The sequence below is a fragment of the Sciurus vulgaris genome, assembly GCF_902686455.1.
Source record: "Sciurus vulgaris genome assembly, chromosome: 13".
Classification (NCBI taxonomy): domain Eukaryota; kingdom Metazoa; phylum Chordata; class Mammalia; order Rodentia; family Sciuridae; genus Sciurus; species Sciurus vulgaris.
Window position 1 is genome coordinate 11,337,219 of NC_136474.1, and position 22,751 is coordinate 11,359,969.

At 41.3% G+C, this 22,751-nt stretch overlaps 1 long non-coding RNA gene and 1 pseudogene across 2 annotated transcripts in view; one reads left to right on the plus strand and one right to left on the minus strand.

The window, feature by feature from the left end:
* Positions 1–22,751, minus strand: part of LOC306643021 — a 657,668-nt gene that overhangs the window by 171,523 nt on the left and 463,394 nt on the right. The window lies entirely within an intron of this gene.
* Positions 7,944–8,733, plus strand: LOC306643402 (myb/SANT-like DNA-binding domain-containing protein 3; annotated as a pseudogene). The gene has a single exon. The product of its transcript is annotated as a myb/SANT-like DNA-binding domain-containing protein 3 (transcript).

Below are 22,751 nucleotides of genomic sequence, written 5' to 3' on the forward strand. Positions count from 1 at the left end.
TGCACTCAAATGTAATAATATGATAGGTTGAAATACAGATGTCACAGACTGCCTGTGCAGAGGCCAGAAGACTGGCTCCCTGTTTTGCTGGAATGGCATTCTGGGAACAACCCACTCTTCCCTGACCGGTTTCCTTCAGTCAAAATAATTGAATCTAAGGCCCTGCATTGAGACAAACACTTGGATTATTTGCTTTATGTTGTAGCTTTAAGGGGCTCCAGATCTGGTGTTAAAATTTGTCTTTGATCAAACCTTATCTCCTGCATCTTCATTTATAACAAATTAAAAATTATTATCACCACATATTAGAAACATTTTAAGGCCCACATTGGGTTTTAAACATAGTTTTCCTATTATAATGGATACAAAAATCTTAGTTGACCTCATTATAAAATATAATCATCTGTTATTTGTTGTACATGTCAGCACAGAGCCAGTGCTGTACAACAGAGAAAGATGCACACTCATCAGTGCTAACAGTTTAATGGAAAGCACAGTTAAATTTAAGATTCACCCTGTTAAAATAAAACCTTTCTAAATATCTAAAGGGATCAGGGACACATGACTTGCCAAAAAGGGAGTTTCTTATGTACCTAAAGAAGGACAATTAACTTAATGATTATTTGACCAAAAGATTTTCTTTTCATTTTTTGATATGCTTTCTACATTTCTAACTACCACTTACAGGCATCTGTTTCAGTTTTCTACTATTGAGTTTATAAATCTTCAATAATATAGAATTTGGAACTAGGAAGAAATCAAAAGATATTTCTTTACAACTCATTTATTTAAAAATAAAGGTTAAAGAATTGTAAGTTGTAAGCTAATTTAGGAGTAAAAATAGAGTGATAAGTAAACATACATTCCCTGGGAACAGGATTTTTGTCAATTTCCTTAGAGGGATCCAGGAGACAGGGCTCAGTTAGTCCGGCCAGGGGTCCTACAGGGCCTGGCTGTTGTCTCAAAATGGCGCAGCCATGTGTAATCAAACCTGCAGGTACTGTAACAGTGAACTTCCAGGCAACAGCAGGCAGCTGGTGCTCCACTGGCGGTCGGCGATCAGTTTGCTATTGTCGAACGATCGGGAGGTGAACCTCATGCGTTGGGTGATGGATAGGTGTAAGGCAGGCGATGGACAGGTGAGAGGCAGGCAAATGGCGGATGATAGACGCCTGACAGTGAGCAATCTGCTCTCAAAAAAGGCGTCGATATGCTGGCAGACTGCAGGTCATCACAGCAGACAAATGGGGTAAACACCAGGGGATCAATAAGCAGCAAAAACTGCCTCACCGAGAAACAGATATCCTCTGCTTGGAACCGGAATTATGGAGCAAAAAGGAACGCAGCCTCCCTCTAGTCAGCCCCTTGGATCTCCTGTGAATTTCCTTAGAGAGAGCATTTTTATTTCTTGCCTTAACCATCACTCTCACAGCCATAATGTGGATCTTAGGATTGCCAAAACTTTATCCTCCCATAACCTCAATTTTAAGCATCCACGTCACCAAGTGACTATCAACACTGGACTTTCCAACTCACTTCCTCTGTGTGTTCAACCTCAACTACCTCCTACCAACTGTCCTGCAGTCTTCTCTGTGTCCCTTAATTGCTGCAGCCCATGTGTTTCTGTGTGCAGTTTGAATTTTATGGCCAATCATTATCATCACTCCCTGGCACATATCCATACCACCCTTGTCCTTACACTCAGGTGTTAATTGTACGAGCAGAACTGTGTTAAATGCAGAGGTCAAGATCAGTCAACTCAGGGTAGCAGCAGGGGAAATGGTCATCACATGAAGAGATGACCTCAGGCACAATACAGATCTGGTGTCCCACTTCCTCACTCTTAGTTCAGTTCACTAACCTAAGCAAACATTCCCTGACGTGGAAACAAAAGCATTTGATTTAAAAATATTTACAATATGACTCCCTTATCAAGAACCTCATAGTGCAAAAAATAATAAAGCAAGAATCAATAAGTGGGACAGATTCAAACTAAAAAGCTTTTGCTCTACAAGGGTAACAATCAATAATGTGAAAAGAGAGCCTACAGAGTGAGAGAAAATCTTTACCACACACACTTCAGACAGAGCACTAATCTCCAAAGTTTACAAAGAACTTAAAAAACCTTACGCCAAAAATAGAAAGAACCCAATCAATAAATGGGCTAAGGAAATGGGCAGATACTTCACAGAAGATATGCTGGCGATAAAGAAATACATGGAAAAGTGCTCATAATCTCTAGTAATTAGAAAATGCAAATTAAAACCACCCTAAGGTTTCATCTAACTCCAATTAGAATGGCTATTATTAAGAATACAAACAATAATAAATGTTGGTGTGAATGTGGGGGGAAAAGGCACACTCATATATTGTTGGTGGAGTTGAAAATTGGTGCAGCCACTATGGAAAGCTCTCTGGAGAATCCTCAGAAAACTGAGAATGCACCCATCATTTGACCCAGTTATCCCACTCTTCAGTTTATATCCAAAGGACTTAAAATCAGCATACTACAGTGATGAAGCCACATCAATGTTCATAGCAGCTCAAATCAAAATAGCTAGATTGTGGAACCAACAAGATGCCCTTCAATTGATGAATGGATGGAGAAACTGGTATATATACACAATGGAATATTACTCAGTCATAAATAAGAAAAAACTTATGGCATTTGCTGGTAAATGAATAAAGCTGGAAAATATCATGCTAAGTGAAATAGGCCAAGCCCAAAAACACGAAGGCTGAGTGTTTTCTCTGATAAGTGCATAACAATGTATAACGAGGAGGGTGATGGGAGAAAGAGAAGAATAAAGGAACTTTGGACAGTGTAGAGGAAAATGGGGTGGGAGTGGATGGGGGACAGAAAGATAGTAGAATGAAACACAGTATTACCCTATGTATATATATGATTACATGAATGCTGTGAATCTACATTGTTTAAAAACATAGAAATGAAAACTTGTACCCCATCTGTGTACAATGAATCAAAATGGAGTCTGTAAAAAGAAAAAAAGATTTTAATTAAAAAATATAATAAAATGGAAAAAAATAATAGCATTTCTATACTTCCAGAGTAAAATAAGGATATCAGAATATTCATCCTATTCACAATAATTTCAAATTAATGTAATACTTGTCAATTACTCTAAACGAGGTCAAAGAGTACTACAATAACTAATTGAGAAGAATGCAGGAAGGAATTGAACAAGATGTGAATAGGAAAAGACCTCCCACATTCTAATGATAGGCAGAATTAATATTGTCAAAATGACCACACTACCAGAGTCAATGTACTGGTTGAGTGCAACCCCTACAACAGGGCAAAGATGTTCTTAACAGAATTAGAGAAAACAATTCCAAAATTCACTTGGAAATTTCAGAGACTCGGAATATCCAACATAAGCAAGGGATGCAAAGCATCCAGGATGTTGCATCACAACCCCTGAACTGAAATTATGATAGACAGCAATATTAAGGAAAACAGCATGGTACCAACATTGAAATAGACAGGAAAGCACTGTAACAGAAGGGAAGACACACAGACATACCCACAAAACTGGAGCACCATGTATTTGACCAATTTTCCAAAAAAATATCTGGGAGAAGAGACAGACTTCTGAACAAATGGTGCTGTAATAGCTGGATAGCTGTAGGTAGAGAATTGAAATTACATCCCTATCTGTCATCCTGCACAAGTCAAATTGAAATGGATTGGAAACTTAAGAAACAGCCCACACTTGTTACCACTGCTAGAATAAAACATAGGATCAATATCCCATTGTATTGACACTGGTCCCGACATCCTCAAACCTCCCACAGCACAAGAATCATAACAAGGATCTATAAATGGGATAACATCAAACTACAAAACTTCTGCACAGCAAAGGAAATGATGAGACAGTAACCACCATAGAGAAAAATTTGGAAAGTCCAATTGGTTAGATGATTCATATTCAGAATATATGAAGAACATTAAAAAGTTAACAACCCAAAAGAACATACACAAGGAATTCAATGAATAAATGGGCAAAAGACCAAAACAGGAACTTATCAAGAGAAGAAACTCAAAAGTGGCCAATAAAGATGTGAAAAAAAAATCAACCTCTCTAGCATCACAGACAGGCAAATCATTAGAATTTCACCTGGCTCCAGCCAGAGTAGCAAGGATTATCAATAAAAACTAGAATATATGCTGGTGAAGTGGTGGGAAAAGGGTACACTTGTACAGGGTTTGTGGTCTACAGATTACTACGATCATTGCGGAAAGCAATATGGAGATTCAAAACAAACAATAATATATGTTGGTGAGGTTGTGGTAAAAAGTATGCTTGCACACTGGTAGCAGGAATGCAGACTAGTACAATCACTTTGGAAAGCGATATGGAGATTTCTCAGAACACTAGGAGGGAAATCACCAAATGCAACAGTTTTCCCACTTTCTGGTATTGCTCGAGAGGTCCAAGAGTGGCATAATGCAGCCAGAGGTATGTAGAACCACAATTCACAATTGCCAGAAATGGAATGAATTAGGAAATTATGGTCTATACATACAATAGTGTTCTACTCAGCCAATAAAAAATGAAATTATACCTGTGCCCAAAATGGATGGAATATCATGCTATGTGAAATTAGTCAAACTCACAAGCTCAAAGTTTCGTCCCTTTTGTGGAAGCTAGAATAAAATAAAAAAGAGGTAAGGTAGAAAAACATAACGTAAAGAACCACGCCAATATAATGTGCTTAAATTTTTAATTTCTGAAAGCGGAAACTTTTCTTGCAGCTTAGGAAAAGGAGAAGGGGAGAGGAGAATAAAGACAGGAGGAAAAACTGGGGCGGTAAAGAGAGGATCATGAACCAAAATCAATTTCCAAGCATTTATGACTTTGTACATATGAAACCAAATGGCTGTGTATGACTAAGAAGTCTTTATAATGGAAAATACCTTACCATAGAAAGAAGAAAATTCACACGTTTGCTACCTCTTACAATACTCATGCTTCAACAAATGCCCTACCTCATTTGTAGTCCACAGTGGCTGAAACCACTTACACCTTCATTGATGAATGCCCTGTTCCTTCACTTTCCTGCCTTCTCTTATATTAGGTCTCAGTGTGCATGGTGAAGCCTCCCATGCCTGTCGTGATCAACCCTGACTTAAATTGGTTTTGCTTTCTGGAGACACCTTAGCACTTTATGAGCTTTTACACTGAACATTTAACAATTAACCTGTAGATTAGTCCTTTCCCTGCATAGTATTTCAGCTCCTGGATTTGAGGGCAACTCTCTTACATCAATTCTACATGAAGAGTATTATTTAATTGGACCCACAACTGATTGATTTCCGTGTAAGCAACAGTAGAGAGGAAAACGTGCCATGGACATTCTCTTCTCTGAAAGTAGACCCATGTACAATATCGACATGCAGAACAATAGAGAACACAGTGGTCACTAGTCACAAGAGTAAAAAGGACCCAGAAAGGTTAAAGGACAAGGCTGAAAGAAAAATGTGAGAGCACATATTATTAGTGAAACCCATCAGAATCATTTAATCCATTTTATTACAAGTACATCTCCACTTCCTCCATTTGTTCTGCAATTTAATATATCCAAACTTATGTTAAGATTTCAGCAAAAGGCAAAATTATTTTCCCATCCACAAAGGTCAAATGAACTAACTGGCTTAGGTACACACTTTCAGAATCACAGTTAAAACACCTATTGTTGGCTTTCTCATACCCATGTGGGACACTGGTGCATCTTCTTTTCCCATGTCCTCTGATTTAACCAACTTCAAGTCTCTTGATCCACACACTTGAGAAGAGCTAGGTGCCACACCTAAGGAATAAGACATAATGGGCATACGATATTGAGCTCTGACTTTCCAAAGGGGAAAGCTGAAATGAAAGGGCACAGAATTATCAACTATAAAGAACCTCTATGGTTCACAGTCATTGCTACGTATACTAAGAGCAGTAGTTTTGGATTTCAAGGAATAAACTCTACAAAGACTGCACTTTAATACTTGAGGTTGGTTTCACATGTCTGCCAGTTTTTCAAGTATTTCCATGAACGACCTGGCTTATCAGAAAATTTTCTAAGAAAGAGGATGTAGCTCATTATGAGTGTGCATTCCTACAACGCCTCAGGCCCTGGTTTTCTATCCAGGCACCGAGAAAAAGAAAAACAGAAAGGAAAGTGCACTTGTGTTTAAAAACAATCAATGATTCTGAAATGAATCTAGGTCATTCATATGAATGACTCACCTTCATGCCATGATATCTCTATACCTGATCATTTTGGAGAGAAAAATTTACTCACTGCAGGTTGCCCAAAATTCTACTAGTTTTTCCTGTCTCTAGTCACTTTCTACCAGTAATCAGTCTTTCACATTTTGTTGGAAGGCAGACAAGTGACAGCAGGGGACTGCATTCTCTTGGTTTGCCTTTTGCTACCTTCTACCTAGCTAATGTCTTTTGTTCCTGCCTCTTTTCCCCTTCCCTGAAGTTTCTCAAAAGCAACCTCTGAATCAGTGGTATTTATTCTGTATTTTTTAGGGTTTCTGTATGGATTATTCCACCTCCTTCCTAACTCTCATTTAGACTATATATCTTTGAAATATAATTCCTGGGTCTTCAGTTATGTAGTCCTTACCATGAGACATGCTCCGAATTAAAGACACTTGTTTCACATGAGCTAGTTATACATGTCCTGAAGTCTATGTTTCAATTACTCTGCATTCAGATTTCGTATAGTAAAATTGTTTCCCTTGGTACTTACATTGTGGTCTGGAATCATTTAAATGTAATGGAAATGGAGAAGCAAAAAACAGCTGAGTCAGAATGTGCATTTTGAATAAGGTTCCCAAAGGATGACTCATTTAAGTTTAAGAGTTCTGGTGTGCACTTAGGCCTGCTTCTCATTTCCTTCCCTTACCATCCCTTCCAGGAATATAACCCCAAGTTTTACCCCATGATGTTCTCCAGAATGATGTTTGATAAGAATTCTTTTTTTTTTTAATCTTTCCAAGGATATTTTAGAAATCTATAGGTTTGGGAATCACTTCTTAATTACATTTATAAACTTTTCTTCTTCCCCACTACGTGTCTTGCCCTATAAGCAGTATTCTATGTTGCAGCAACATCATCTATAAAATAATGTACACAATTGACTGATCTTATGGTTTTATAATTGTTTGTGCTAAAACAATACAAAACAAAATGAAACAACTTTTCTCTGTGTGTTATGTCTCCACTTCCAGATAATTTTCCAACAGTGACTAACACTGGAATCATCATGGGGAGATTTTATTCAAACCCTCAGTCACATTTGGAAAACAGCATTCAAATTCCTCCCACATTTTAAATGCACCGTTCTCTTTCCTTCTCGGGTATGTCTTGAATATCCCTGCATCCACTTTTCATTTTCCTTCATTTCCTTAATGGACTCTCTGCCTTTGTCTTTCTTCACTTCCTCTCCTCCTCTCCTTTTTCTTATTTCCAACTCTCCTATGATATGTGTGTGTATTAAATGGAAACAATGAGTGACACTCCAAACTATCTGTGGCTGAATCTTCCTTAATAAGATATTCCACTTACTACCAGGGTTCTCTCTTATTCTTTATTATTTAAATGTACATTCCTTGAACAATTAGAATGTACTAGTGTTCATGTTTTAAATCAAATTTTGGCTAGTAAAAATGTGTAAACTTTGTTTCTTACCTTTGACATGATCATCATCCCCCTTTTCTGCTGTGTGAGATACATCACCAGATAAATGGGAAGCACACATCAGTGCAGGAGTCTCAGAGACACCCTGTAAAACGTAATGTCAAGGAGCTGTGTAAATATTTAATAATCAGGAGGCGGCGGCGGCGGCTTCGGGCTCCGTGTCCCCGAGACCCGCTGCAGTGCCTGGGTAGCTAAGGGCCTGGAGAACGAGAGTGGAAAATGCAAAACAACGACATCATAAAACCTGCCAAATCTTCTCGGAGTCAGAAAGGAGCATCTTGCTCGCTTTGGTAGAAAAGTACAAATCTGCGGTGGGATGTAAGAGAAGCGTGGGAGCCGGCGCCCTCAAGCGCGGACCTGGCAAGCGCAGGCCCAGGAACACAGCTCAGCCCAGCTTGTCACTGTGGCTGTCAAGCAGCTCAGGAAGTGCAGGGAGAACATCAAGGCTCTGGCCAAAACCATCATGGCCCGGGAGAGGAGAGAAGACGGTGCAGCGGAGATGTCCCGGGATGGAGAGGCTCGCCAGCGCTGCCTGAGCGGCTGCACTTTCTGCAGGACCCGCCCGAGGAGGAGCCCGAGTACCACCTGATGCCGCAGCCCCAGAGCATTTGCTCTTCCAAATGAGACCTGTGCGATGATGGATGGTGAGCAAGAGCCCATACGTTTCCAGTGCGTGAGGGGTCCTCTCAAACTGCACCCTCTGTTCAGCTGTCAGAATAACAGCCAATGAAAACTACAGAGCAAAACCTCTCAGGAAGGTGCTTTAAAACGATGCATGAGGAAGAACACCATCAACAGACGTCCACCTTACAACTGCACGGATACGAATGAATGAGGTGCATGCGGCCAAAATCCAGCAGATAGAGCGAGTGTGAGGTGGCAGAGGAGGAACACGGTAAAAATGGAGGTTCTCAATAAAAAGAAGAGGTCTTGGGACAGAGAACTGCAAACTTTTACCAAGGAACGGCCTCTTTCTTCTTTTAAGCAGCCCTTGCCCGATTCACCCTAAGACTTTGGGGGTGGCTCCCTCGTAATTATTCTGTGTTGGCAAAGGAAGTCTAGAACGAGAACTTGGGGTCAGTAACCTGTAACAGAGATACAACTAGGAAAAATAGAGTGGTAGTAGTCACTTATTTAAGAATGCATTCAGGTAGACAGTTGCACCCTCTGTACCCCTTAAGTGGCAAAGAAGCTCTTACAGTTTCTGAAAAGCATCTAATGTGTGCTATAATTCTAAATGTAATGTTTCTTAATTAGTTTTCATACAAGAACCATGTGTAAGTGCTGTGTCTTTTTTAATCAAATGCAAGTGTGACTATAAAGGAGTGTGACTGATTTTTTTTTCTTTTTCTTTCTTTTTTCTTTGTTTTAAGCAGATAGCAGAACTTTTCTATCAAATGAATGCTCTCCCCTTGAAGGCTGCCACCAGCTGTGTGCCAAAGCTTATTTGAAATCATTTCTTTAAAACCTGGTTCACAGTTCTTAGAATCTAATTTTCTGTAAGGAATGGGACTTCATACCTTAATATCAGGTATCTTCCCTCAAAGACCAGGAGGTAGGCTCTGGAACAGAAGTGACTGACTAATTGGAACAAGAAGATAAATCCAGCAGAACTTGTGTTCACTTCAAAGCATTAGTTCCTGAACTTTTACAGTGTCAAGGATTCAGTGTGATCGAACAATCACAGCAACTGATACACTCTTTCCTTTTCAGTCATCTCCAAAGTTAAGTAAAGCAATACTTCCCCTTTCCCTGCAGAGTCTCAGGCTAGTCACAGTAGGTCAGGTGACAGAAACTGTGGTTCGCATTCAGCTTTGTGGGGACACAGAGTCATTGAGCAATTTGCCTAGCTCAAGGAATGACAGTGATCTCTGTGTCACGTTCTCTCACATTAATGGAACTGCCAGCCTCTCCTCTTCTTATCATTTCTTCCACCCAGGAGGCTTCACTGAAGAATAGTAGGTGCTACTTGTGAAGTCTGATTTGCAGAGTTGAGCACATGCATTTATATCCACAAGAAAAAGCCTCACTTTTCCTCACTACTGGTCTTTTCATTCATTTAGCAGCATGCATTTTAGATCAATGCTCCAAGGATCATCCATGGAGATGTGTTGAATTTTTTTCTTTTAAAGTTAATGATTTCACCCTCATGTACTGTTGCTAACGGAGTCAGACAAAACTATATTCTAAGTGATATTGAGGACAATGAATTTAGATGAGCCAGGCCCAGGCATAAACCCAGAGATTCTTTCAAAGTTTATTTATGAGAAACAAATGTCTTTGTGGAGAAAATCAGTGGCATTTGGAGGCAGACATCATTTCTATATAATATCACAAGCCCAGCTCAGCAGCTGGCAAGACTCAGGGACTCTCCTGCCTGCTCCTCTGTTTTCATAGGCCTTTAGGGGATTCTCAGAAGTATCAGTGCTTGGAACATTTCCCTCCTACTGAAACACTAATAGATGGCAGCTCTAGTGTTTTCAGCTCATCTACTTCCGTAGCTCCCACCCTTGGCTATTATTTCAAAGCTGGCTGCTGCCAGAGCACAGGAACACCAGATGCCCCCTTAGTACTTTGCACTTCTGGTTTATATTCCAAGCAGAACAATGAAGTTGCTCAAGAGGTTGTGTATCCTCTTTTTACACTGGGACTTAGATAATAGGTCAGAGAAACAAAACTCAGACGGTAATGAGTATTCGAACTTGGGCACCATGCACATTTCCCAAAAGTAGGCTCTTGAGAAGGGGAAGGGACAAAGGGGATGCCCTAGGTCTCTGGTCCTCATGCAAACTAGAGGAAATCCATTCCCTAGTAGCATTTAACAATATCTAGAGAGGTTTCTGACTATCAAGCCTACCCACACAGGGACAGAGTATGGCATCTAATAAGGATAGGTCACGGATACTTGTAAACATTCCAAAACCCACTAAAACTTGGGAGGCTGATGCAGGAGGACTGCAAATTCAAGACCAGTTGCAATTTGGTGAAACCCTAAGCAACTTAGCAAGACCCTATCTCAAAATACAATAAAAAGGGTTCAGAGGTTAAACACCCTTGGGTTTAAACACCAGAACCAAAAAAAAAAAAAAAAAAAAAAAAAAATTAAAAACTACCTAAGCAAAAATACCCCAGTCCAGTCAAAAATGTTAGTTATGCCTCTCCTGAGAAAGTCTGACCCAAACCTGGGCTTCTGAAACTTTGCCAGGTGATGGTATGCTCCTCTCCTATTTTGCCCAAGTCATTTTACTCATTTGAACAATTTGAAAATATCCATCTTCTCCTTTCCAGTGTTGCCTGAGTGTGGGGCTGTGAGGCTCAGTGGAGGGAAATGGAGTCCAAATATACTGTACGTACTTGCCGTGGATAAACGAATGCTCCCGGGGCACACTCCCACTACTCCAAGCTCTGGCTCCCCCTCACCTTTGTGTTGCTTTCAAGCAGTCCTTTAGAAAACATCATGAAGCCGGAGACTAAAGAGAGCAAATGAACCTTGCAGATACCTAATCTTGTTTCCCTCTCAAGTATCCCTTCCAAAAGAGCTGCTGGGTCAGAACAAGCACAAATCTGGCTTAGGAAAGAATTTACTAAACTGTTTTGAGAGCCAATGACTGCTTTTGTAAGCACATCAGTGTGGGTCTGAATAGGTCAGGCTGGTGATCTCAAATTTCAGAGACTCTCCCAGAAAATCACCCAGAGGGTTTGTAAAATCCAAATTGAGCCTTTAGGGTTTGTGATTCAAAAGAACTGGAGTGAGGATCAAGAACTTTCACTTGTAACCAGTTTTCAGATGCTGCTGATGTTGCCAATGCTGCTAGTTGGGGACCACACTCTGAGAAAGACTGAATGAGTCTAGCCAAGTCTGATCCCAAAGTGTCTGTTCAGCAGTAATGGAACAGAATTATAGTGCAGGTGCTAACCTTCTAGAGCACACTATCCCTTAATTTCTTTCCAAGTAAATATCAGTTTCCACTCCCCGCCAAAGCAAAACATATCTAGAGTGTTTTCCTACTGTGGTCCTGGAAATGGAAGAAGTATATCAGGCCCCAAAGGGAGACAACCACTGGGATCATGCCCAGGCACAATGCGGCCATTTCTAGCTCTGACCTCACAAGGAGCCATTGTGAGGTCATGTCAAACAGCTGGTATATGAGCAGGTGGCTGCAGCTGGGTTTTTGTCCATAAATTCGTGATTTCTTTGAGGAAGTGAGACACATTAATAACAACAGCAACAGATGCACACTCACACAAACACACAAGGCAACAGTGGGTCATTGATAAGAAGTGTTGATCCTGGGCTGGGGTTGTGGCTCAGTGGTAGAGCGCTTGCCTAGCATGTGTGAGGCACTGGGTTTGATTCTCAGCACCACATATAATAAACAAATGAATAAAATAAAGGTCTATCAACATCTAAAAAATATTTAAAAAGTGTTGATCCAAACACAGCAGATTATACTGAGAGTAAAATTAAATAAAGCAACAGGATTTGAACATGTCTTACTTGTACATAGGAAGCTTGATGAAAATTCCCATTCTATTATATCCTGTCCCTCCAAAATTAAATTCTGCTTTTGACTTACTAAGTTGACTTAAGACCTTTTAAACTTCACCATTTGGGGTGTGAAGCCTGCAGAGGAGTGGCATCTGGAGGCAGCCCTCATCCCACAACACAGCACTCCCCTGTGTCACAATGAGTTAAGACTGCCCCTAGACAGAGAGATTGTCTCCTGGGACAGCTTGGGTCTTCCAACTGGGATACTGGGGACAGGGTCAAACCTCAGTGATCCAACAAGCCTCAGGGTGAGATGGTTTGGACAGGTTAGGGAGGCCCTTGTTCCATTTCACTGTGTCCTGCCCTCTCTTTTAGCCATCACACACCCTGGGCCTACTACAAGTGCACACTGGAGCAGACAAAGGACAGCTGAGTCAACAGACCCTCTCTGCTTGTCCCAGAGGAGCATGCAGGGACAAGGGGACTTTTGGTTGCCATGGTCACTGAATGCAGGAGAGGTGTAGGCCAGAGCTTAGCAGGTTATTAAGTCCTTCCCTGGTGTCCAAACTGTCTCACTAAAAAGCAATCACATCTCATGAGATCTTGGTTTTCCATGGAAACTAAGGATGATCAGGCCTGATTCCAAGTGGAATGGGAGAGAATGGGAAAATATGGGTGCCCACGAATACAGAAAAGTATTCATGTCCTTTTAGCTTTCCATGGCTACAGTACATTGCTTTAATTTAGTAGTCAATTATTTTCTTAAGTGACTCATACGTGAAGCTGGGAAGGGACCCCAGGGATGATGATTGCTAGGCCAGCACTCCCCCCATAGCTCAAGGCTAGTGGTGCTGTAGGCTCTTGGGCCTTCACCACACACTCACTTCTGGGCACCTCCAGATCCTTTTCTGCAGCCAGCACCACCACACCCTGTGGCTGCAGGAGTGGCAGTCACCCTGACCCCCTCAGGTCGTTCACATACGCTGCTGACCTGTGGGGAGAGGGGTGCTACCTACCCTCATTGTTCCGCCAAGGATTCTGGTCCTCTCTGGGTCCCTGTAGGACCAGGGCACACCTCACTGCTACCACCTTTCACTGCTGAGTGTAACCTGTAGGGCCAGGCTCTCCTAAGGTAGGCTAGGACTCACTAGTGGAGCCCACTCAAGCACAGTGCATGACCCCTCTCTGTGTATCCTGCCTTTCCCTCACCCACTCTGTCCCCTGGGGTTGAGAATAACCGCCATTCCCCAGGAGTCAAGTGCCACAGGGGCTGTGCCCCCACCCACTTTCAGTTGACATGGGCATTGAATGCAGGAGACATGCAGGTTGTAGCCCAGCAGCCTACTGAGTCCTTCTCTGATGCTTAAGCAATCTCCTCACGTAGCCCTCACATCCCATGAGGTATCGGCACCACTCCAAAAGCCAAGCCAGGTCAGGCCTGGTTCTGAGTGGGATGAGAGACCTCAGGAATATATTGTTGTTCTAGAAATTCTTCCATACTTAGAAATGTATTTATGTCCTTTCAGTGTTTCATGGACACAGTACACTGTATAAATTATTTAGGAAATTATTTTTAAAATTTATTTATATGTGAATCTGTTAAGGAATCCCAGTGACTGACAGGTGCTAGGCCAGTACTCCACCACTTAGCCTCAAGTCCAGCCGTTCTCTGGGCTTGTGGACCTTCACCATGCACACACACACGTCTTTGGGGCACCTCCAGAGCCATTTCTGTGAATGGCACCACCACACCCTGTGGCCTTATTATTTATTAATTTATTATTTCTCCCCTGATTTTATCTGTTATTTAATCTTAATCCAGAGGTGTATGTTTTAATCTCCAGGCATTAAATGATTTCTGTTTTCTTTTCAAACACTCATCTTTATTCACTTTATTTTGTATATTTAACAGTTCTAAAGTATTTCTTCTTTGCCAAAAATATTAAAAATACATGAGCTCTGACTGACTCCTCTGTAGGAGCAAAGGGTTATATGTACAACTAAGAGAGCTATGGTTCCTCCTTTGCATATAAAAAGTATTTTAAAATTCCTTCATTGATTAAAAAATGTTATGAATTCAATCATTTATTCACACTGTACATCAGACCCAATTAATTCATATCATGACCTCTTGGCACCTGTCACTAAGAACTACACACACTCTCAGAGGACTTCCCTGGCAGTCAGACCAGGAAAGCCCAGTGTCTCAGTTTGGAGAAACAGGGTGTAGCTCTTCTCGGCACTCCACATGCTCCATTTAGTGATCTTGGTGTTAATTTCTCATTTCATTCTTTTACAATCTGATCGGATGCAAGAAATTATGCCTATTTATTGTATTTGTGGTGATGTTTCTTGTACCTGAAAATATGAAATATCATTTTATGGGGATTTCGGAGACTGAACTCAGGAGCACTTGACCATTGACGCACAGCATCCACCCTACTTTATATTTTATTTAGAGACAGGGTCTCACGGCATTGCTTAGTGCCTCTCTTTTGCAGAGGTTGGCTTTGAACTCAAAATCTCCTCTCTGTCTCCTGAGCCACTAGGATTATAGGTGTGCACCACCAGGCCAGCACTGTGGACAATTTTACCAAATGTTCATTGTAGCAGGGAGAAGCAAATAAATTTTTGTTGATGGATCAAATTGTCCATAGATTTCTATTAGGTCCATTGATCAATAGTATTTATTTACTTCTGCAGAGGTTGGGATGGCAACAGCTTGCTTCTGGGGTGGACACGGTACAAAAAAGTCTTCCCAAACCTCAGGAGTGTGAAGAACCTGACATGTGGTCCTCACAAGGCCTTTCATCTGGCATGGGAAACATCTAATAGTCACCTCCTCAAACCCTTACCAAATCCAGACCACTTTATGGTATTCTTATTTTGTTTAAAAGGATTGACACAGGTGTTGGGGATGTGAATTTGTGGCAGAGTACTTCCGTAGCATGTAGGAGAACCTTAGTATGATGCTCATCTCTTCAAAACAATGACTCTTTTCAACGAAAAAGCTCATTAAGGGAGATTGGGGATCAGAACTCCTGAATGATACAGGCATGGTTTGCAGGTTCTGATCTCAAAACCCCAAGAAGCAGAGAAGCCCTGAGTGTCTCCATGCATCGTGTCACTCATTTCACAGATTTGACTGAGTCCTCCTGGAGGCCAAAGTGTGGGTGAGTTATTTAGGTTAGAACAATGTGCAAGACAGTGTGACTGGCCGCCTTCATTTGAGTGAATATTTAGGGATAAAACAAATTAAGTACAATAGAAACAGTGAGGGCGTGTCTGTAAAGGAGATGAACTAGGTGTCAAGAGTTCAGGGGTCCAAGACTGGCTTGCTTCTGAGTGAGGCACCATTAACCTGTGCTGGGAAGGAAGAGTGGGTCCAAATCTGTAAGGAGCAAGATGGTACCAGAGGCACTGGAGCAGTCTCAGGGATATGAAATGAAGCCATAGAGCCTGAGGTGATGGGATCAGGTAAAGGGAGGGTACAGAAGAATTAGGGAGATCAGGGCCTGGTTGTGGGGCCTGTGGTTCATGTTGAGAATTTTGGGCTTTTACTCTAAGAGGGATAGAAGTTGATCTATTCCTGAAGCAGGGGGATGTCATGGGTTGGCACCTGGTATAAACATCCTTCATAGAACTGATTTTGTTTTAACCCAACTGTAATGTGCTTCCAATTTCATTGTCTTAAGGTCTCCAATTTTGGGGGGTCATTTGCCAAAGGCTTATACTGTTCCTTGTGTGGCATCATGTTTCTCAGATTCTTCATAACCCCTGAAACCTCCAAAACCATGTTTCAAAATAAAGTTTTCCTCTTTACTTGACAACCTCAGGTATTTTGCCTTGTAATCGAAAGTTGACAAAAATATCCTATGTAAGGGGTTTGGCTCTTACTCTGAGTTTGATGAGGAGATCTTGGTAGATGGTTATTAGGAGTAGCACAGTCTCACTTGATTTAAAAGCACATTCTGACCACTGAAGGTAGGAACAGGGAGACTATGTAGGAGGCTATTGCTGTACCTACACAAAAGATGACTGCCACTTGACCCCGGGTGAGAGCAGAGGAAACGAGAGTGGTTGGTCATGGCCGTATGCTACAGGCAGAGTCGCCAGGCTGGCAGAATATGGGGTGGGTGAGAGTGTTTTAAAGGAGGACTCTAAATTTTCTGACCTGAACAATTGGAATAATAAAGTCGCCACCGACTGCAATGGAGATTTATGGGTAAAACAGGGTTTTAGAGATTGGGGTCTGGGAATTTATTTTGGACATGTTGAACGTGACATGTCTATTGGACATGTTGAGTAGGCAGTTGGCTATTTGGGACTGGAGTGTGTGTGTGTGTGTGTGTGTGAGAGAGAGAGAGAGAGAGAGAGAGAGAGAGAGAGAGAGAGAGAGAGAGAGAGAGAGAGAGAGAATTTTTGAGCCTGAGGTCCACATATGGAGTTGTTGGCATACAGAGAATATTCAAAGTCCCAGGCCTCATGAAACCACAAGGAGAAGAGATGCAGGAAGAGAAGATAAGAGGGCAAACACTAAGCTCTATGGAGTTCCAACTTTAAATGAGGTCAGGGAAATGATGTTACTTCATCTATAGTAACTAGTCAAACGATGAGTGGATCAAGGCAATAAGCAGTAAATGAGTGACATGCAGACCTTAGGTTAGGTACAAAGTCCCTGACCACATGTCATCCCAAATCACTGCAGTATACACTAAAAGGAACCAAGATGGTGTTATTACAGTGCAGGCCCCATTCGTAACAATCGCTTCAGTATGTAACACTAGGGCATGAAGACAAGCTCAAGACATGGTGGGGCCAATCCAGTGCCACAAATTATAAGCAACATAAGAATCCCTAGGACCATTCAAGCCACAGGTTGGTTTACAAATGAGAAGACTCAAATCTTCAAAATGAACTGATCAGACTAGGTTCATATAGCAACTTTTAGGAGAACAGCGTAGAGAAATGAGGTCTAATTTCTTCCAGATGAGTACACTTCCTTTGTCTTGGGAATTCACCAAAGACACAGCATTCAGAAAATAATGATAGCCTCTTCTTTTGAGCCTGAAATGACAACACTTGAATCACAAACATAAACAAAGGTTCTCCTGGGTGATTGGGGATCAGCCTCAGCAAGATTTCTTGCCTACAGAAACGTGCCTGCACCATGGACTGCAGCCCATCATGTTCTCATGCACAATGAAAGCCTGTTTGTGGACCTTGGGTCTGGGTGTGTGGCAACTGCAGCTGAGGTGACCCTGGGCCATAGGGATCTAAAGGGAGTGGTTTAGGCACTTGGAGATTGTGAGGGCAAACACTAATGGGGAAATTGCAGTGGGGAAAGATTCAGGGTACCTCTGTGGCTATTGGTTTCTTCCATGGCAAAACTACTAGAGTCTGGAGCAAGCACCTGAGGTATGTGATGGCAAACCCTGACGCCACCTCGGAAACGAAGCCTAGGGTTGTCTACAGAAAGAGACAGTGCAGAAGGTGGTGGGAGTTCTGGGAAGTGTAGCCACTTGGGACCATGTTGTCTCCTGCTGCATGGTGATCTGTGTGTAGCCCCACTGCTTCTTTGTTCCAAACCATCTATTTGAGCTAACCAGATAGCTCATCTATTCTTGCCTGCTCAGCAATCTGGGTGGGGCGAAACTGATCTAGACATTTGGGAAGAACACTTGAAAGCTTACACTACTATCCTTTTGCTTATTAGGGGAACTTGTGGGTTGCTTACTCCTTCTTTGTGTTGAGAAGAACTGTGGTGGGTCACTGGATGATGCAGGCAAAGTGATACTGTACTTGCTTTTGGTGCAGTTATTCTGTTGTGTCTCCTAATCTGTTGCTGCATCTTAAGTGCATTCCTGAGATTTTCCAGTTATTTTTATTTGTAAGTGGGTTTCCTAAGTCTAGGAATTCCTTTTCTGCCATATTACTGAATAAAGTAGGAGGAAGAGTGAATTATTTGTTTCCTGCTATCAACGTCAGGCAGCCTGTGCCATGATAGGATGAGTACTGTCAAACCTGGCCTCACAGGTGCTCATCTACTGTTCACCAACAAGGTTCTGTGGCCTCCCTCCGGACCTGATACCGAGCTTTCAGTCATTCCTGCCTGGACCGAGTTTCACATACATTTCTCCTTTCCCTGATCCAGTGCATGAAGCCCAGGTACTCACATGCCACAACCAATCACACAGCCCGCCCCTGACGCACAGAAGCACACACGTGCAGAGGGCCAATGTCTGCGGTTTCCTACAGCGGCCAAGCAGAGAAGGACGTACCTTCGTGTTCTCGAGGTTCTTCGTGTGGTGCCGGCTGCCTGGGTCACCGCTACTTTAGTTCACGCACCTCCGCTCTCTTCACCTCTGTGCGGGGCACACAGTGAGGACACCGAGGCGCTCCCAGTGGTCATCGTGGTCGGCTCCCCCTGCGGCCCCAGCTTGGAACTGAGCAGAGCACTGCAGGTAGGGAAGGCTGCAGTGTGCAGGGGTGGTGTGGGGGGATTAGGCCATGAACCGAGAGACGTCAGGAAACCAGGAGGCGGGCGGGTAGCGCAGCATATCCCACACTTCCACCTACTACTAGGCAGAAGAGCCAGGTGCAGACAATAGGGCAGGGGTGGAGCTTCCGCGAGCCAATCCCCGACGGCCAGTCAGATTCCGTCGCGGGAGGGTGCGCGCGCACCACGCACTTACGTTTCTTAGCGTTTGTTGGCATCGCAGGGGGTGGAGCTTCCGGGAGCCAATCCCCGACGGCCATGCAGATTCTGTCCAGAGGGTCCGTGCGCACCCAGCACCTGCGTTCCTCAGTGTCGTTGGCAACGGCTGTGTTGGCGGAGAGCTAATCGCGGAGCTGCGCCAAGCTTGTCGCCTGACTCTCCAGGATGTCGTCCTGGAAAAAGCTTCTTCATTACGGTCTCGGGACCAAAGTGGTGGGCTACTGCCCTCTCGGAAAAATACAACAGGCTGCCAAAAATGGTGAAATTTGGAAACTTGAAAAATTTTTCAGACAGGGATATCATGTCGATGATATGGACCAAAAAAATAGGTAACAGGGTCTGGGACGCAGGGGCGGAGGGGCCCGCGACCCACCGGGGAAGGTCGGGAGGCGGGACCGAAGCCCACACGGTGCGGGCTGTGCCGGGCAGCGGGAGGGAGGCCGGCGCCGTCCAGGAGGACGCCTGACTGACGCCGGTGGCGCCCGTGCCGCCCTTCTCCTGTGGTCGCGGACATCACCTGCGAATGTACGTTTTGTCCCGCGTATGCAGCCACAGGTCATTTAGTTTCGGTTGCATCCTGTTGAAAATAGAAAAGAGCAAGTATAAACGACTATACTCCTGCAAAATATTGCTCTACTTCATAAAAGTTTTGCTTAAAAATACTGAACTTCCCAACTATACTTATCTATTATTTAATTCTGTTCAGTTATACTCACGAACTGAATGCCTATTGTTATGCTCATAAAATGCATGACTCTTATGTAGTTGACATTCTACTATTTTTCATAACTTTTTCTTAAAATCTTAGTTTACCTGACCAGTTAATTGAAACTAAAGTGATAGGTCTCAATTGCAAATGACACAGATCCTTCTCCTTTTCAATCAGAAACATTTCTGGAGGTAGGAAATTGTAAACTTTCCTTTTGAAAATTTAAGACAATATTAAATACTGAACATTGGAAACACCTGATTTACATATATCTTACATAGCTGAATACTGAATGAATTTAACCATACTAATTCATTTGAGTCCTTTTTCCTTTGGCCTAAAGTTACTTGAAAAAAAATAAGAAAAGCAAGGATTACATTGCTTTCAGTTTGTTTTTGGTTTTATTATTATTCAGCCTACTTTACCTATAGTAATTGTAAGAACTGAAATTAACTTAAATGCCATCCATGTGACTAGAACTGCCACGAGTCTATTGTTTGTCTCACATTTCACTTAAGGTAAGGCACCCTGGATTATGATGGTCCTTTATTTGTGTATGAAGAAAAACTTAAATGCTGCCAATTATAGTTGTAATGCAGCCTGAATTATTAGTGGCATTCCCGTGTCAGTGATGTTAAAATGATAGTAAAAAAAGCATCTAAGACTCTTTGAAATACATAGTTTTTAAAAGCTATCTGTAAATTCATTATAATGGCATTATTTTATTAATTGAAATATTATTTGTTGATTAGTAGTAATAGCAATAATCACAATAGCTATCAATTATTGAGTTGTAGCTTGTGCTGGAAACTCTTCAGGTATTTTTCCTAGATTTTTAATTAAACATTACAGTAGTATCCTGGGAGATAATTACTCATTTTAATCCTCACTTTGTTGGTGAGGAAACTGAGGGTTAGGAAGGCTGTGGGATAAGTAGTAGGTCACAAAGTTTAAAGTAGAATTTAAGCCAAATATGAGCTAAATCCCAAGGTCATGTTCTTTCTAGGCAAGTGGGCTACTCTGCTTTGGGGTTGTGGTTCTGTGGTAGAGCTCTTACATTTCCACGATTGGATTCCATCCCTACTAGCACCACAAAAACAAACCAAATAAATATAAGTAAAATCAAATGGGACCAGGCACAGTGGAACATGCCCATAATTCCAGTGAATTGAGATGGTGAGGCAGAAGTATTGGAAGTTCAGAACCAGGCTGGGCAACTTAGTGAGACCTTGCCTCAAATTTTAAAAAATAAAAAGGGCTTAGGATATGACTCAGAAATTGAGTGCTCATGAGTACAATCCCCAGAAGTATCATAAACAAGAAATAAAAGAGCCAAAGGAATAGGCTGATTAATTCATTAATTTGGTAAGTAACAACAGCTAGTAAATATTGTAACTTCTTCAAAAGAAAATAAAGGAACTACATGCTATTTAATGTTTACAATTGATGAATTCAAAAGGTGCCTTATTAACTCCTAATAAAGTCTCTAATTTGCATAGGTCCCTTCTACATTATGCCTGTGCCTATGGAAGAGTACAAGTGGTGGTTTTCCTGGTGAAGAATAAATGCACCATCGACCTCTGTGATAGTGATGGCAACACACCATTGATGAAGGTAGATGTAACTTAGGGTTTCTGCATGAAATAAATTTGATTGAAATGCTTAGAAGAAAAATTGATTAATGCCATTCAGATATAAAATTAGTAAAAATATGAAATATCTTTCTTAGATTCCCATATTTACATATATTTCTTGTTATAAAACCAACAGGCTCTACAATACCAGGAGGAAGAGTGTGCAGTAATACTTTTAGAAAATGGTGCCGATCCCAATGTTCAGAACCACAAGGGTGAAACTCCTCTGCACTGTGCTATCTTTCATAAATCCACTTCATTAGTAACAAAACTGCTGTCGGTGAATGCAAATATTGAAGGGAAAAACATGGTATATCAATCATCATTATTTCTAAAAATATTTGAAATATGTGTCTTTAAAATTAACAGTGAAGTGTGTTAACAAATTTTGATTATACTGAGTTTTCTTGATTACAATAGTAGCAAATGTTGAAAGTTCTCGTCCTTCTCCTTCCACACCTCTTCCCCTTTGAGCCATATTACCATGTAGTGTGGTGTGCAGAGCGTGCCTACCACGTGCTGGGCATAGGCATTCTCCAGTTTGCCGCTGTCAAAATGCAGGATTCACTCTGATCACCTATTTTCCTCTATAAATGAGTTTACGACTCCTTTTTCATAGTACACTTCAATAAAGATTTCATGGTGATTTCTATTAATTTACAATAGTACAGCCTACATAATGTATTATGAATCTCTTTCAAATGGAATTAAATTTTAGAATTCAGAAATTGGCATTTTAATATGTTTTCTTTCTATGTACTATAAAATTCATGTTTCCATTGGAATTTTGAAAGCCTGATTTGGTAACACATTTCTAGAAGTAGATAAATTATACAATGTATAATTGTATACATTGTATAATAAATTATATACAATGTATTATTCTTCAGCTTTATTTAAAAATGCAAGTAATTTAGTCTTTCATGACACTAAAAATAGTTTGTGTAGATCAGCATAAAACTTGTTGATACACATTTCTGAATTACTTTTTGTCTAAGATTATAAATAAAGGGGAACAAGAGTCAAAAATAACTTTGAAAAATAGATTAGCATTATGTTACCAGGGTTATCATTACAAGTGAGGATACATTTTTAATATTATTTTATTAGCATTTATAGTGATACATGGTAGTTGGTTTCATCACAACAAAATCATACATGCATGGAATTCCAATTCATTCCATGATCCCCTCTTTTCCTCCTATCCTACCTCTCCTCCGCCATTCTCCTACCTCTGTTCTCCTAAATTTCCTTTCACTTTTCTACTTATTTATATTTAATTGTTTTTACTTATACATAAAGTTGCAGTTTCCTGTGTCTATATTTATATGGGCAAATAACATGATTTTTAAAGAATTTATTTTTATTGCCTCCCTTTCCCATTCTGCCTCTCAAACTCTACACTAATGATTTTCCCAATATCTTTTGATATTCTGTCCTTCCCTCTTCTTTTTCAGTATTTTACTCTAGCTTACAA